A 17,861-nucleotide genomic window follows, 5' to 3' on the forward strand; every position below is an offset into this window, starting at 1 on the left:
CTCAAACTGCCTTGTATTTTTCCTTTGAAAATAATCTTTGCATATTCAAAGATCAGTTATGATCGTCTCTCATATTCTAAGAGAAACTGACCATAAATATGTCAGAGAGCCTCAAGTCTCCGACCTATGAAAGGGGTTTCCCCTATGACTTACATTTAAAGTTTCAATAGATGATGGTTTTGTTCATATGAAAACTGTGGGTTTTTTTTTTTAAATCTGGAGGACCATGTCCAATTTGAGAAAGAAAATATCATGTGCCATCATTTCCATGACCTTCACAGACAACAGCTGTGAAGGGATCAAGGGATTTTTATCCAGAAAGCCAGCTTCAGGTTACAAATCTTTCAAGATAGCATGTAAGCGAAAGCAAATGGAAATCCTCTGCAGCTTGTCTTACATTAAACAATCTAGTCCAAGACACCCTTGTATCCTAAGTGTTTGAAGACTTGGGTTCTAAATGAGCCGAAATCAGCATGTTATCTCCCACAGAGATTTCATCATTGGCCAAATGTGGATACCTCTTTGTTCGAAAGCACTTTGCAAGCAGAACCCATCATGCAGATGTATGCAGCTGTTGTTTGTAGAGCTAGGAAACAGAGACCTACAAATACTCAGTGTAGAAGTTGGGCTTGAACTCAGACATGTTTTACACCAACTTAAAACACAGATGCTTCTTCATCATTCTCTCTCATTTCCTTGTTTCTTTAGAGCTCCAGTTAGACAACTGTCAGACCAGCTCACCCTATTATCTATATCTCTCTATCTTTCAGTTGATCTTACTTTCTTTTACCCAGCATAGACACAGCCAACAATTCCCAAAGTCAGACTTCTGGTCTTCTAATTGAAGCATTTATTATTATTATTATTATTATTATTATCATGTTTAAAATAATCAAGTGTTGATAAAATTTAAGACCTTAAACACATCATTGCATTGAAAGAAGAATTAATGAGAGTGAGTTTCCCTAAATGAAGAAATGGAAAGAGTCAGACCAGGATGGGCCTGAGTATGGACACGATGTGTTTGTGTGTATACATGTGTGTGTGTGTATGTGTAGGGGACAAAGTGTCAGGATACTCAAAGCAGAGACTGTGTTACAGCAGCACTGAGTAAGCCTCAGAACTCCAAGATGATACAAGCTTTCCAAGAAGAAGGACAGTATAGACCTTTCACACCTGCATTTGTGCTGTATGAAGATACGTGACAACTATCAGCCAACTGTCATGGTTTGCTGCATAGTCTATGCTTCCCCTATGGGCTCCACAGATCTTTAAGGGGAGAACTAACTTTGAGTGGTCCTGATGAGTTCATGCTATGATGCAATTAGCAAGTCTCCTCTCTACAAGAATTAAACTTTTACCCAGACTTTCCCAACTAGCAAGTTCTATGAAGAAAACTCAAGCAGAAATGATTTCTGGTATCATGAATTAGAACACACAGGACAAGCTGATTCACCACCAACTTAGATATACTAATCACAGGCAGAGGTTAAAAAATCACTATATTCAGTATGTGCCAAGATTTATAGAGAAACTTACAAATAAGGACAGGATAGGAATGATAGAAGAACGGATAAAATAGGTGTTTTGTAACTGTGAGCTTTTCCACCCAAGCATGAATTAATGATTCTGAGACGTATTATTTCTGAATAAATGCCTAGGCCATAAGCAGGGGCTTGTTCCCAAACTAGGTCATAATGTAATTAACCCATTTATTCTATTCTATGAGTGCCACATGGCTGGTTGTCTCTCCCCAGTTTCATGTGTCTGACTCCTCAAATTTGGGGCTAATCTCTTCCTATGCCCAACTCTATTCCAGAGTTCTTTTCTGCTTACTGGAACTCCCACCTCCTATTTCCTGCCCCAGCTAATAGGCCATTTGCTTTTTGTTGATAGATGATACTTCCATGCAACACACAAGAGATTCTCTCTATGATATTTTAAAGATGTCCTTTTTAAGTCTATGTTTATCTGTGTGTGCTCCAATGAGCTGATGTGTATCGTGTGCATACACAGGCTTTTGGAAGCCAGGACTACCTGAGTTCTCTGCAAAAGCTCTTAATCACCAAACTACCTCTCTAGCTCCCAAGTATGTTTTAAAAACCAAAGAGAATTTCCATATATGAAAAATATTAATCATAAAATTTATAAACTCAACAGAAATTAATAGCATGTGAGACAAAACTGAATAAAGAGTACGTGAAATAGAAGATTCATTGTGTTTTATAGAATTCAGACAAAAGACAACAAAGGAAGAAGAATGGAAAACTACAAAGGGACAGTTGAGGAGGGGGCACTAGAGAATGGTCCAATCTCTCTTCCCAGAAGGGCTCACAACTGCCTATAAATCCAGTTTCAGGGGGTCCAAGGGTATCTTCTAGTCTTGGACAACTGTACTCACAAGCACATATCCACAGACATATAATTTAAAGATAGAGAGAGGAACAGATGATAGGCTGAGAGGTCTTATACATGTCTAACTGAAGCTCTAAATTAGTGAAGAAATGATTCAATAGAGAAAAAAAACAAAATCCAGGTCTATAACAGCTAACAGTATCTCCAAATGTTGGAAGACATGTTTATAAAGCCAAAAGGAATCCCAAAATCTTTGAAAAAGAATTAGAACACAGAATAAAAGAAAGCCGTACTCAGGTCTCTCAACTTTCATCTCCTCTCATGAAAATGAAAAAGAAAGCCTATGCCTAGAAATATAATAGTAAAACATCAGGAGAGAAAAGAAAAACCAAATGCTAAAAACATCCAGCAAAGAAGAAAAGAAAAACGTATCATGAAGTAGCAAAGAGACTTATAGGTTACTGTAAATGAACCTCAACCTAAACTCTAAAAAATAATAAAATATTCCTAAGATTCGGAGAGGAAAACCATCAAACTAGTATCCTATATTGAATAAAACTGCCTTCCAAAAATGATAGCAAAGAAAATTTAGAAAATTAAAACAAAATTTTTTTCAGGGAGAAAATTTAGAAAATTAAAACAAAATTTTTTTCAGGGAGAAAAAACAAGGAAATTTAAAGCAATTATTTTAGGTGAGACGTGGAAAGACTGAGAAATAAAAAGTAAAGAAAAAGTAAAAATATTGACATTAATCAAACCGTGCCTGGGTTGTTGACTCTGTTGGAAAGAAGGCAGGCTTAGAACTAAAACACTAAACAAAACTAGTAAGTTATACTGTATTCATCAGACCCAAAGCATTTGGTCTTTATACTGCTCAAGGAAAAGTTACTCACTCAAGACTTTGTTAACTGTGCATATTAAAACTGAAGTTGGTAAACTTTCAAAGGTGAAAAAGGAAATATAGACATTGGTGTGAAACCAGTACATAAAGGAGAAAGAGGCATATAAAAATACCACAAATAAAATTACTACAAATGCATAGGCTCCTATGTCAATGAAGGACAGAAATACAATTGAAATAATTTTCTTAAATTTCAAATACATAAAACAGGGTACATACAATAGGAATATACTAGGCAAATATTTACTGCTAACAAGCTGGCATCAACATTAGCATAACATTACTTTTTATAAACATTACTATATTATAGTAATAATTATATTCTTGAAACTACACGAACACATTTACATGTGGTTTTGTGCCTATATTTTACTATTAGTTAAGCATCCCTGTTAAATGGTGGCAGAGTGACACAGAAAGAACATATTTCAGGAGCAAATGGAGCTAGAAACATTATCAAATGATCAACAACAAGGACTGTGCAGCTACCCACTGGGCCACCTGGCCAGTTAGATCACTGTGTAAAGGAAACTCATATTCAAATCTTTCCTTGTGACAGCCCCATCTTTGCCAGGCATGGCCTCTGTGTACCAGGGCTCTGTGTGCCAGTAAGAACAAGACACTGATGACCAGAAAGTGCTGGATCTGGGTTTTCAGAGACAAATACAGACTATAATTACAGAGCCTTTAAATTGCATTTTTATGGTGATAGTGATTTGGTTAACCAGAAAACAGAAACCATGTTCCTCAAGAGAAAGCAGAGAAGGAAGCCTACCAGAACGCCAGGCTCATTATTCAAGTGCAATGAACTCCAACTAATGCTTAATTATGAGAGGCGCGGGGAAGATCAGAGGAGAATGAGACACAGCATCTCCTGAGGCACTTGATTGATTTCTCAGAGTACAGAATTCAAGCTACTGCAAATTCTGAACACAGACTCAGCCGGAAAGGGCCCAGGGAACACATACGGCTTGTCGGGAGAATAATGGCGAAATAAATGAAACAATCTGTTCTGTTTGGCCCAGGTCTTAGACTAGAACATATTCCAGATATTACCACTATTATACTTTTCTAATGTAGATATTTTAATGTTGATTTATTTTGGGAGATGGGGTGAGGAACATGGCCCATGTGTTGAGTTTAGAAGCCAACTGTGGGAGTTGTCTGTCCTTCACAGATGGGTTCTGGAGAGTGAATTAGATTCTCAAGCCTTTACTGGGTAAGCCATCTTGTTGTCCCAAGAACAACTATTTAAGGTGAAAACACAGATTTCATTCCATCTCTCTTCATCACCTGTGACGCTGCCATTTGTTAAGTAGCTGATAAAAACCAGTGACAAGGCAGGAGCCAGCAAAGCCACACTGCTGAACATCTCCCCTTCTCCTTTGGGCTGATCATCCAGCAGGTGTTTGACGATGGCAGCATTTATAACTCTGAAGTGCTGGACATAACAGAGCCCTGCATTCTCGATTCCTAGAGGGTGTCCACAATGTGGCCAACACCTGTCTGCAGATCGGGTACCTGACCGTTGCCTCAGTGCCACACTCCATCATCAGTGGGTACAAGCGTGTCCTGGCTCTGTCTGTGGAGACTTAGTACACCTTCCCACATCCTGAAAAGGTCAAGGCCTTCTGGGCTGATCCGTCTGCATTTGCTGCTGCTGTTCCATTGGCTGCCACCACCACTGCTGTCCCTGCTGCTACTGCAGCCCCAGCCAAGGCTGAAGCAAAGGAAGAGTTAGAAGAATCAGATGAAGACATGGGATTTGGTCTCTTCGACTAATCACCTCAAAGCAACCAAATCAGCCTGGTTAATTTGAGAAAGATGGAAATAAAGACTTACTTCTCTTAAAAGAAAAAAAAGATAGTCTGCATGATTTTTCACAAGCTCAGAAAAAAATCTAAACCAAAGACTTTGATTATTTCTTCTTTTAAAAAATTAATACCAATGAAATGTTCCACAAACATGAAAATTAAGTCAAATTCTTTTCATATAATGTTTTGTTTTATTTTGTTTTTTTTTTTTTGAGAAGAAAACAGCAGCATGAATCACCAATTGGAGATTTTTTTTTTGATGCCAATGTCTTGATCTAAATTCAGTCAGCCCTTCCTGTCAGTAGCTTTTGCATCTAAGGATTCATACAACCAACTGCAGATAAAAAAATATTTGGGAAAATACAGCATTTTTACTGAATACAGATATAGCTTTTTCTTCTCACTATTCTTTTCTGAGTACAGTATTCTCCAGAGACTAGGAGGCTTAAACCACATGGAAACTGTACACAGGTGACATGCAAATAGAATGTCATTTTATATAAAGATTTCATGTCAGTAGAAGTTATGGAAACCAATCCTCACATGGAATGAATGGTGACTGTGTAAGATGTATAGATATTTATACAAAATAATACCTCCTTCCTTGGAGCCTAATTTCACTATTTACTGGCCATGTGATCTTGAACAGGATACTTAATCATTAATTTTCACCTGCAAAATGGATAAACTATCTATGTCATTGTGAAGTTTACGTAAGACGATGCATGTCAAAAACTTACTATGCTAGGCACACTGCAAGGGCTCAGTAAATGTAGTAGAAACATAGTTGAAAACTTCTGTACATATTTTAATATTCTTAGCATGAGACTGGACTTTTCCATGCCTCTTTTATGCAAATGGCAAGCTTACATTTCATGTCTGTGTCCACTGCTTGGTATCCTACCCATGACATCTCAAACACTCAGCCCTAAACAGACATGTAGGACAGAGATAGTTTAATTTAAGCTTAACTTTTCTATTGTCACTGTGACTTTAATTATGAAAAAGAGGAAAGTAAACATGAAAAAAGTCAAGATCACCAGCACCTGTTAGCTTTACACCATCTGTAGGACTGAAAGACTGTGCTTCCCAAGACCCTAAGAAAGTTTTATCGGTATGGTTTTTGGAAAAAAAAAATCACCTTCCGGAATCTTTGCAAAACACAGACACCAGAGAAAGTGATTGGTGACAAGAGAATTCTTCATCAATTTATTGGAAGAAAATGGTTTAAGGACAAAAACAAAATTAGTTATAAATGTTAAGGACCCCAACTGTCACTATCAGTCTCTGGTAACATCCTCAGAGTAGAGTGTGTAATCTCTTAATGGCTAAGGCAGAGGGGAGATGGACAGCCCTTCAGGTCACAGGCTGAGAGAACAAAAGATTTAGCCACAACAATACCTACAGTTTGGTCTCCTGGGAGACAGAGCCAGTGAGGTTCCTGTGTAAAGCTTCCTTTTGTTGTGTTTCCATCCTTCCTAAATGGAATTTCTACAGGACAGGTGTCACCTTATTGACCTCTAGAGCCTCATCACTTCTTTTAATGCTTGGCACCAGGGAGGCAACCAAATGTCATGTAACCTGTTCAAAGTCATGGCTTTCAAATGATAGATGTTAAGACTTGAAATTACTTCCTTCCATTCTTCTATTCACTCATCCATTCACTCAATTAGACACTGAGTGAGGCAAGTACTAAGTCTTGTGTTCTCTCCTCCTACACCTAGTAGGTCTGAATGTTCATCAAAGCCTCCACTGTGAAACGTATCCCAGTGAGCATCAGGGGTTCCTGGACAGTCCTGGTAACTGAGCCTGGCAAGCACAGATGGGAGCCTGGTAACTGACTGAGCAGTTAGCCCAAGGAAGCACAGATGCCATGCTGCTCAGGGCTTCTGCTATTGTTCCCTATTCAAAGTGTTTCCTTCCAACAGAAGAGAGAATGAAAAGCCAGGTGCCAAGTGGTGTCCCAGTGATGCTAATGAGAAGTCAAAGCCCTTTGTAGCTAAGCAGTACCCATCCTCTCCTTGTAAGACAGGGAAAATTAAAGTGTGATTCTAGCACAAAGAAATGAGCCTAGTGAGGCCAGCCCACCCTTAGAGGGTTCCTCCATCCTTCATTCAAATCAGCCACAGAACAAGGAGAGACAGTTTTCAGTCTGCCTCACAGGTACACATGTTCTCCTGTGGAGCCCATCTTCCCTTTACTTCTTCAGAAGCTTTGTCATTCATAGTCTGCTGGTGTTTTCTGTTTCCTTGCTCTGTGTTGGTATTTTCTCTGCTTTCCTTCTACTGAACTGCCTGAATCTACACCTTTCTTTCACCTGCAGGCTTGAGAGGTTATCAGCATACCTCATACACCCCCAGAGGCAGGTTTGGGATGAGAGTGATGTAGATGAGAGTGGCTGGTTTTCATTGACAGCTTGACACAAGAAAGAATTCCCTGGGAAAGTCTCAATAGGAGACTGTCCAGATCAAGTTAGCTTGTAGGGGTGCTTGTTGGGCATATCTCTATTACATTAATTGCTATTGGAAGATGGCCTAAAATGGGCAGCATCATTCCTTAGGCTTCGTTTTGTAGCAGTGTGGGTGAAATCAAGAAGAATGACACATGCATTCATTTCTCTCTAATTCTTGACTGTGCCTGTGACTACCTGCTTTAAGTTCTCATGGCCTTAAATGGCCCGCAATGGTGGACTATAACCTGGAACTGAAAGATAAAATGAACATTTTCTCCTCCAAGTTGCTTTTAGACAGGGTGTTTTAACACAGCAACACTAAATGAAAGGAATACATAGACATATGCTGCCTGTCTAAGGAACAGCTGTCCTGAACCTTGTGGCAGAAACCCAGTACAAGAAGTCAGAATCTTTCCAGTCACTACTGAGAGCTCTACCTGGAACACAGAAAGAATGGGAAGGCAATGGGAATAAGAAGAAAATCAGGTGCAGTGGTCTGAATGCTTATGTTCTGCTAAAATGTCTGCTTCTCGTGCATATCTCACAGTCCTTTCAGATTTAATTCTACGTCATGTGAAGCAATTCTAGTGGCCTCCTCCCAGTTGACTTCAGCTTCTGTCTCTCTGCCTCTAACTGCCAGCTCCTAACCTATAATGCGAGGAGCTCTGTAATCGCTTCCTTTGACTTTAAGAAACTTCATTTTTCTCAAAATGAGCAGTTTTCCTTTGCGGTCAGCATGTGATGCATTTGCCTTGTACTTGCGTTAATGTAAGGATGACATAGCAAAGCACTGGAGTGTGGTAGGTAACATGTAAACAGCAGAAATTTGTTTCTTACAGTTCCAGAAACTGAGAAATCCAAGATCAAGCCTGACCGAATGTCTACTGATGGTATGTGCATTCCTAGTCCCCAGATGGCTCCTTGTGGCTACACCTCCTCATGGTAGACATGGCATAGTTTCCCACGGCTTCTTCTAGAAGGGTGCTAGTATGATCTTGAGTACTCTGCCTTTGTAACTATCTCTTTTTCTTTTGTAAAAGATGTATTGATTTTATTTATATGAGTACACTGTAGCTGTCATCAGATATACCAGAGAAGGGCATCGGATCCCATTACAGATGGTTATGAGCCACCATGTGGTTGCAGGGAATTGAACTCAGGACCTCTGGAAGAACAGTCAGTGCTCTTATCCACTGAGCCATCTTTCCAGCCCATAACTATCTCTTAAAGTCCACTTCCTTAGATCATCCTACTTGTGATTATTTTTTTTAAAAACAGGAATTTGGTGGTGTTTTGGTGAACAGGTTCACCCTTGCCTAGGACTTGGCAGGAATAGATGACAGAAAGCAGGCTATTTTTAAAAGTGGTCGACTGCTTTCTTCATGCCATGCCGACTTTGGCTTTCTGACCTCAACTCTTAACTGTAAAGAATAAGACTACCAGTCAGGAAACAATATGTATATTCAATATCCCATGTGTGGATGGTGCTGTGATCATTTGCTGAAAACCCCGTGCCCTGCCCTTCTTTGAGAAGGTGAGAGTGAGCACAATAAATCAGCTATCAGGGGAACATCCGGAAGAGCTCCGAGCTCTTTCATTGTATCCTTCAGCAACGCTTTTCCCTGAATCCATTCCATAGGCTCCAGTCTTGTCTTCCCACTTCTTGAAAAAATTGTGAAATTAGTGTGTGATGTGCTTCTCTATTCACTAGCACAAGTCCACAACTTTGAAGAGAAGAGATGGCAATTGGTCTACGCACTGCAGTGCCGAAGTAGGTCATAGATTCAATGAAGTTCAGTGTGGAGAAGAAAAATAATAGTCAAGGAACTTGTGAATGCAATTAAAATGCTCCATATGGTCTACCAGTCAGACTGCTTTTCTGTAAATGAGCACAATATTATGCAACATAGAACATAGAATCTGCACATTGAGCTGAATTCCCTAGAACAATAGAACTTCCTAGAGACTTCCAAGACACCGTTTCTTTGATGGCCAGTAGAGGTAAAATAAAAGTCAGCAATTCCAAAATCTTTATGTCAAAGACAGAGTTCACATTTCCACTTTCTGAAAATGCTTTCAGAAAGGTGACAACCACCATATTTGCACTGCACAAAGCAGCTGTGATCCACTAATGAAAAGTCATGTGTATTAGTTACTCTTCCTGTTGCTATGATAAAATATCCTGACAAGAAGCAACTAAAGAAAGGAAGGAAGGGTTTGTTTCAGCCACAGGTCAAGGTTAAAGTCCATCATGGTGGGGATTTCACAATAACCTGAGCTTGAAATAGCAGTTTCATTGCATCTCCAGTCAAGAATCACAGAGTGAAGAATCCTGGGGTTATGTTCACTTTCTTCTTATACAGTCCAGTATCCCAACACAGGAAATGGTGCCACTCATGTAGATGGGTCTTCTCTCCTCAATTAACCTAATCACCCATCATAGGTATGCCCAAAGGATTGTCTCCCAGACAATTCCAGATCTCAAGTTGACAAATGAAACTAACCACCATACCATCTATACCAACCACCAACCACCAACCACCAACCACCAACCACCAACCACCAACCACCAACCACCAACCACCAACCACCGTACCAACTATACGCAGCAAAACACCAAGCATGAAGAAAATGCTTGAGCCTCCAGGTGATACAAGACTGTCAGTGTCGAGGAATACAGCCTGCTAGGATTTGTATGGACTTCATAAAACACACAAACAACACACTCCTTTCAATTAGCACAGTTACAGAACCAACACCTAGAACTATAGGCTAAGAGTTTTGTTATGAGTTCACTAAGTCAACAAGTGTTTGTTTAGATCTGCTAGATTCTTGGCTAGTATGCTTGGTTCTAGGGAACAAATGTCAGACTTGGTTGGAGTCCCAAAAGATTTAGAGACAAAAATCATTATTAACATTGTCAAGAGTATCAATTAAAAGACAAAACAGACTCTTAGAAGAGAGGATGCTGGGTGGGAACAGAAGAGAACTATCCATTTTATATACATAATGAGCAGGGAAGGCTATCTAAAGGGTACTAGAAAGAGTGGACAGAGATGAGTATGAAGCTGGGAAGAGGAAATCCTGAATACAGTTAAGGTACCACCAGATGCCAGTGTAGGCTTATGCACAGAACTTAGAGGTACAGTGATACGTGGCACATGTGAAGCTCTGTGTTCAATCCCCAGAGCAGAACAGAAAGGGCTGCTAGTGTAGCTGGAAGGAAGTATAGCATAAAATGAAGCCTCAGGAATAAGCAGGCCTAGACTTTTACATAGTAAGTCATAGTAAGTCTTTCAATTTTTATTCTAAATCAGTCTTATCCTAAGAAGTTTAAAGGGTAGCGGAATATGAATTGAATATATATGAATGGCTGGGAAGATGAGCAAAACAGACCCAAGAGGACTAGGTAGGAGCCGTTGAGCTTCGGCTCCTTTGGAAGCTTGCATAGCACTGTTTGGTGCCATGAATGCTAGTCCACAGCGAGGGGCCCTTCAGGTCAGTTCCAGCTTTAAGTTCTCCAGACCCTTCATCTGGAGTGCGTGGTGTCATCAGCAATGTGGACTTACCTTTCACCTCTGGGGAGTAACCAAGGGCGGCAAAAATAGACTGTATGCTTTGGGAGTCTCTCAGACATCTCTGGCCAACAATTTGAAAAAGGGCTTCTCATGCCTGATATTGGGTTGTTGCTAGGTAGTCTTTGGCTCTTGGAGGAAGGATCATTATCCCAGATGAGAAAGACTTTGTTAAACCCATATATGTATATTTATATGTAGAATTATATGTATTATAGCCTTTTATTTTAGAAAAGAGTTAATAGTAATATTCCTTGTGGCTTTTTCAAATATACCTGTTGTTAATTTATCATCTTTTTCATTCTTTATTTGCTTCCCTTCCCCTCCACAAAGAACCTTCTCTTTCCCCATTTCCTCTATCGGATGATTTCATACATTGTATCTTGATTATCTTTACCCACTCCCTCCCTCTCAGATCCAGCCCCTTCTCCCTACCCACCGGACTTTGTGTCCTCCTGGTTTTGTGAAGCCCTATTAGTGCTTGTACATACTCTTGTGTGTGTGCCCACCTACTGGAGCTTGTTCAACCCATCCAGTTAAATCTGTAACTTTTACTTTAAAAAAAAAACCTTATGTGTATGTGCCTAAGTATATGTATGTACACCACATGCAGGCATATGTCCAAGGAGGCTAGAAGAAAGCAGATTCTCTGCAACTGGAGTTACAGGTAACTGTGAGCCACCCACTGTCTATGGCAAAATCAGCTAGTTCTCTGAGCTGAGGATCTATCTTTACAGTCCCAGTGATTTCCTTTAAATGCTATCTATTCTCTTGTTGATGAATATTGGTATTGTCTCTGGTTTGGGCTTATTAGAAAGAAAACTGCTATTTTAACACTTTGTACCAATTATTTTGTGGACACATGCTTTTATTTCTCTTGGTAAATACCTAACACATGGATCTGTTGGGTAACAGGACAAGTATGTGGTTGAATGTAAAGATCAGTTTTCAACTTGGCCATTTGAACTGATAATTCCACTAACAATATTTGAGAGTTCCACTCAATTGCATTTCCAACATGTGATGTAGTCCATTTTTTAAATTTTAGCTATGTTGTGAAACACTGCCTTGGATAGGTTTAATTTGCATTTTCTCTGTGAATCAATAACAAAGCACCTGTTCACACACCTCCTTACAGTAACCTTCCTTCATAGACAGACTTTTGCCTACAGTTTTACTGTATTGACTTTTTTCAGTACTGAGCATCTTGCCTGTCCTACCTCTTAGTCACGTCTTCACACCCCAGCCCCTGGCTTCTCTTTTAAAATCACTGATCAGGGAAAAGCATTTTGTGAATTTCATGAGTTGAAAATATTTTCCTTCAGTCTGTGACTTGACTTTTAATTTTCCTTAATGTCTTTGAAGAAACAGAAAAAAAGGGGGTGGGGGAGGATTTTGGTGAAATTCAACTTATCAATTTATTTAATTTTTATTGCTGGCACTGTGTATCTCTTCTAATCAACCTTTCTTTATCACAAAATACTGATGTTATTGTTTGATAGCACCAGGAGCAGTGGTTCTCAACCTATGGGTCACGAGGGGACAGGGATCACATATCTGATACCTTGCATATCAGATATTTATATTATAATTAATAGTGGTAGCAAAGTTATAGATATGAAGTAGAAACTAAATAATTTTATGGTTGAGGGATTTTGTATTTTATAGTTCCTCATCACAACATGAGGAACTGTACTAAAGGGTCACAGAATTAGGAAGGGTGAGAACCACTGCTCTAGAGGATTTCTCTCTTTTACTTTCTAGTATCGGATCAATTTTGGATTAGTTTTGCATATGAGGTGTTATGAGTCAACTTTTTTCTTTTTCTTTCAGATTTGTATTCAGGATTTCACCATTGATTGAAATTTACCCTTGTTATCTAATTCAAATTTAAATGAACCATATGTATGGGTCTTTTATTAACACCCTACTATACCGTTAACATGGCTCTATAGTCTTTGTTTCTTTAAAATGTTTTATTATTTTATCTATTTTTGTGTGAGCATGACTGTAGCTTGTATGGTGTATAGCACTGTGCACAAGCGGAGATCAGAAGTAAACTTGAAGAAATCAGTTTTCTTCTACCATGTGGATCTGGGGAATTGAATTTACATCATGAACAAGTTGCTAACTTGCTGTTAGCAACTTTATCTGCTGAGCCATCTCACCTATTCACTCACTATTCTTAAAATACACAGGATCAATATAGTTTTGTAGTAATTAAGTACTTTAAGCACTTCAAATTTGTTTGGTTATTCTGTGCTCTCTGACTTGTCAGATGAATTTCATAATCAACGTTTAAACTTTTACACCTATTTTAAAAATAGAATTATGCTGAATCTATATAACTTAGGGAAAATTAGTCACTGTGTTGTATCATCCTTTCATGAACATGGTATATATTCTACTTACTTAAGTCTTCTTTAAATAATATATTTTTTTTTAGTTTAAAAAATACAGGATTTTTATTTTCTTGCTTATTACTTATGGATATCTAAACAGATGTTATAGATTGCCCTGGTGCTGTTTGTATTGATGCTAATTCTGCTTCCTTGGGAGGGGCTGCCCCAACAAGGAGTGGATCACGTACTCAGGTGATTTCATGGGAACCTTCCTCCCCATTTTAACTGCTCAAATAAAGTCTAGAGCCTGTGATTGGGCAGTGGAAGGGAAAGGTGGCAGTGGAAGTTTTAGAGAAGGGGAGAGAGAAAGGAGGAGGGAAGGATGAGGAGATGAAGGAGAGAGAGGAAGACAGAGGAAGAGGAGGGGGAAGGAAGATGGAGCAGAACCACATGGCCTGGAGAAGCTGCAAGTAGCGAGGGATCTCTTAGCTGTGGAATAGTGTAGTGGTGGATCTGCCCAATCGAGGTGCGCAGCTTATAAATATTATAACTGAGTTGTGTGTTCTTTGCACGGGCTTTTTGGGGTTGGAGATTTACTGCAACAGATAATGTCAGTATGAGTGGCATTTTCAAAGTTTCTAACTGCCTCTTTCTATTATAAATATACAATTGATTTCTCATACTGTCCTTGTATCTCATGATCTTGCAAAATTAATTGACTAGTTTTAGAGCATTTTGTTGACTTTGATAATGATATAATTTACACATTAAAATAATCCCTTTTTTGATTTTTTTGTTTTTTTTTTCACTTTCTAATCTAATTGCATTAAGGCTACCACCATGATGCTGACTGAATACACTGGAGACAGACCTATCTTTACGATTTTTATAAGCACAACTTTTTTGTTTAAAAGCAGTCTTCATTAAGTATGAAGTTAGCAGTAGGCTTTTCACAGATCTCTTTCATCAGCCTAGGGCGATTTCATTGTGTTCCCCGTTGAATGAGAAATTGTATAACTGGCAAATTTTGTTTTTTAAAATATCCATTCAGATAATCATATAACTTTCTCTTTTATTTTTTCCCTTTGGTTAATTGCACGAGTTAGTTTTGTTTTCAATTTTAAAAGATGCATTTATTTTTATTTATGTGTCTATGTGTGCCCTGTGTGTGAACTGAATGTGTGAAGGTGCTGCGGATGCCAGAAGAGGACGCTGATGCAGATTCCCTGGAGCAGGAACGACAAGCAGTTGTTAACTGAGGGACATGGTGTTGAGTACTGAACCTGAGTCGTCTACAAGAGCAGTACATGTTCTTCATTACCAAGCCACCTCATCAGCCTTCCATTTTCCATTTTTAAACCAATGTTTAATCATAGGATAAATTCAAATTCTTTTTTATGTGTTGCTAGACTCAACTTCCTAACTTATTTAAGAATTTTGTCTCTGTGATTGGGTTTTGTTTTCAGGATTATTTTATGACCCTATTTGTTTCATCCTAGAAAATGAGTTGAGAAGTTATTCCTTCTCTATTTTGAGTAAGATTGATATAAATTAATTGCATATATGCATGAAATTCGAGTCAGAATTGCCACTGAATATCATCTAAATTAACCCCTTAAATATGACATCAATTTAATGTGTGTGCACGCCATTACAAGATTCAGTCACATGGGACTAAAATAGAGATATTGGCATTTTTGGAAGGCTAATGATGTTCTTCTTATGAAAATATTGTTCCCAGAGCTCCCAGGGACTAAACCACCAACCAAAGAGCACATATGGAGGGAACCATGCCTCCAGCTGCATGTATAGCAGAGGATTGCCTTATCTGCCATCAATGGGGGGGGGGAGGCTCTTGGTCCTGTGGAGGCTCAATGCCCCAATGTAGGGCACTGCTAGGGCTCGGGTGGATGGGTGGGGCAGCTCCCTCATAGAAGTTGGAGGGAGGGGCATGGGATAGGGGGGTTACTGAGGGGAAAGTGGGAAAGGGGATAACATTTGAAGTGTAAATAAATAAGATAACCAATAAAAAGAGAAAATACTGCAAATTATTTCTATATTTACTTTAAGATGAGAAAAATCAAAGTTTAGGTGAGTCTGATTAGTAAAGTCCTTGTAGCTACCTTGGACTTACACTCCCACTTTTCACATTTTAATGCCTATAAACTTTTCACTCAGCTTCAAGGTTTCAAACACCTGAGGCAATGTCTGGCCAGCCTACAGGTGGAAGGGGACTGCACCTCATGAACCTGAGCAGCATTCAGTGGGAAAGAGGACCACATGAAAAGAAAGATGCTGTGCTGGGCAGCTTTATGTCAACATGACACAGCTAAAATCATCTGAGAGAAGGAACCTAGATATTTTTTTAAAAAGCCTCTATAACACCTGGCTGTAGGTAAACCTATATCTTGTTTTCTTAACTAGTGACTGATGGAGATGGCCTAGCCCATTGTGAGTGGTGCCATGCCTGGGCTGGAGACCCTGAGTTCTATAAGAAAGTAGGCTGAACAAGCCATGGGGAACAAGCTGTGAAGCAACACTCTTCCATGGTTTCTGTATCAGCTCTTGTCTCCAGGTTCGGGCCCTGTGTGAATTTTTGTCCTGAGTTCCTTCAGTGATGAGCTATGGTGTAGAAGTGTAAGCTAAATAAACCCTTTTCTCCTTGACTTGCTTTTTGTCATGGTGTTTCATTACAGCAATAGCAACCCTAACTAAGAAAGATGCCCTTTGTCTTTCCATGGGTCAAGAAAGGTCCCCATGTGCTCAACAAAATATAGTTGTTGACAGAAAGCAGCTCTTTGATCAACTGTAGACAAATGATATAGATCCACGTTGAGTGACCAGGAACCCATCACGTGCCCACTGGAACTTCCCTGCACATGGTTAACTATTTCTTTCAAAGGCTTCCAGTCTCCATCTTTCATTCTAAAGGTGTGACTAAGGAGGCTGAGGAATCTCACTTACAAGCACATGGTATGCAATGTCTAGCTAAAATCACAGCATGTCTAATTTCCAGACCTTTCTCTGAAAGGCACTTAGTTCCTCTTAGTCAAGAAATCTAAGGGTTAGACCACACATTTGCTTTGGAGCCTGTCCTTACCGAGTGCCTTATTTTAGAAAATTTTTAAAAAAATCAAAAAACAAAACAAACAAAATATATTTTCATTATCTTTGCTTTTGCCATTTAAAAAATAATTTTAAGATTGGGATAAGGGGTTTCTGGGTGGGGGGTGGAAATGGGGAAAGGGAGTAACATCTGAAATGTAAATAAAATATCCAATTACAAAAAAAGACAGATGTTTCAGGGACATACATTTTAGAAAAAGAAAAAACCTGTCAAGTATTCCTGATTCCTAGAAAAATACTGGACGTGCATGCTGGACCTATCTCTAGCAAATTATACTGCTCATTCCATCTGCTAATTCAATACACATAATAAAACAATCATAGACCTGGGCTTTAATCCTTCGTTACATTCACATTTGCAATGGATGACAGACAATCCTGTAACCTCTAGCGTTCTTCTTAGGACCACTCTAGAAGAAAAGTGGCATATATGATACAGATTTCTCACAAGGGTCTCAATAACCACAGAAGAATTCCAAGAAGACCTGGAAACAGACATCCATCCTTGACAGAGAGGTGTGTAGGCTGTGGATTTATTCTCTCAAATTTTCTGTACCAGTTTGGGTGAACTTGGGAGAATGATCAGGAGGGTACTATTTTGGGGAAAATAAAGGCCAAGGTACAGCCTGAGGTGTTTGTATTGTACATGCAGATACAGGCTTTCTCTTCTCAAAAGAAATAGACAGGGAACTAAAATTGGTTCAGGCATGGTTTGGAAATATTTCCAGGTTGGAATTCTCCCATGTGTTATTGAAAAAAATTGGTGAGTTATTGTAATTGAGACAGATTCTTGGGGTTGAGGCCTCAGAGGGAAGCTTAAGTCCTCCTATGTTAAGGTGGGAACAGAAGAGAATCACACAACAGGTAGGGGGGTCTGGTGAGGTGCAGGATCCAGATCAATGTTTCATTATCAAGAGGCTTGGAATGAAAACCTGGAGGACAACCAAACCTTCAGTCTTGCCTCCTTTAGAATGTACTGTTATTTCTAGGCCTGAGCAAGGGACAAAAAGCAGCATCCTGAAGCCACTTCTGCTCAGAATGACAACAATATGAGATTCTGATCAGCTCTCGGAGATACACCATCACCCCTCAGGCAACCTGGGTTGACATAAAATAAAGGGTTCTGTTAGGTTAGGATTGGTTTGGTTTCAGTGAAGCTTGCAGTCATCTCATCCTTGCTGACCATGCTGCCTCTTCCTCTGCTAAGTCTCCTCCCTGCCCTGATAGCTCTGGTGATCATCAAAGCTCAGCGTTCTGGTCCTCCCGACATGAGTAGCCCCATCTAAGGCTTGACGA

General features: G+C 39.3%; 1 protein-coding gene across 2 annotated transcripts in view; it reads right to left on the reverse strand.

The window, feature by feature from the left end:
* Plpp4 (phospholipid phosphatase 4) overlaps nucleotides 1-17,861 on the reverse strand; it is a 123,443-nt gene that overhangs the window by 22,061 nt on the left and 83,521 nt on the right. The window lies entirely within an intron of this gene.

This window comes from Grammomys surdaster, unplaced genomic scaffold, assembly GCF_004785775.1.
Source record: "Grammomys surdaster isolate TR1022 unplaced genomic scaffold, NIH_TR_1.0 192, whole genome shotgun sequence".
NCBI lineage: Eukaryota > Metazoa > Chordata > Mammalia > Rodentia > Muridae > Grammomys > Grammomys surdaster.